Raw genomic sequence first — 260 nt, forward strand, 5'->3', positions numbered from 1 at the left:
CCTGGGCTGCAGCAAAGGAAAAACCAGGTGCGTGGGGAGGCTCCCGAACCCCCGCAGAAACGGCAGCGGTCCCCCCAGACCCTGCGCCCGCAGCAGGAGCATCCCACCTCCATCCCCCCGACCGCTGCCGCGGGGCAGCATCTCTCCCCAAAATAAACATCCTCCAGGCTTGCGCGCTGCGTCACCATTTCCAAAGCATTCGGAGCAAACAAAACAAGTAAAAAAAAAAAAAAAGTAACAAGCCAACGACAACCACCCAA

Source organism: Aptenodytes forsteri, unplaced genomic scaffold (assembly GCF_000699145.1).
Source record: "Aptenodytes forsteri isolate BGI_AS27 unplaced genomic scaffold, ASM69914v1 Scaffold209, whole genome shotgun sequence".
NCBI classification, from domain to species: domain Eukaryota; kingdom Metazoa; phylum Chordata; class Aves; order Sphenisciformes; family Spheniscidae; genus Aptenodytes; species Aptenodytes forsteri.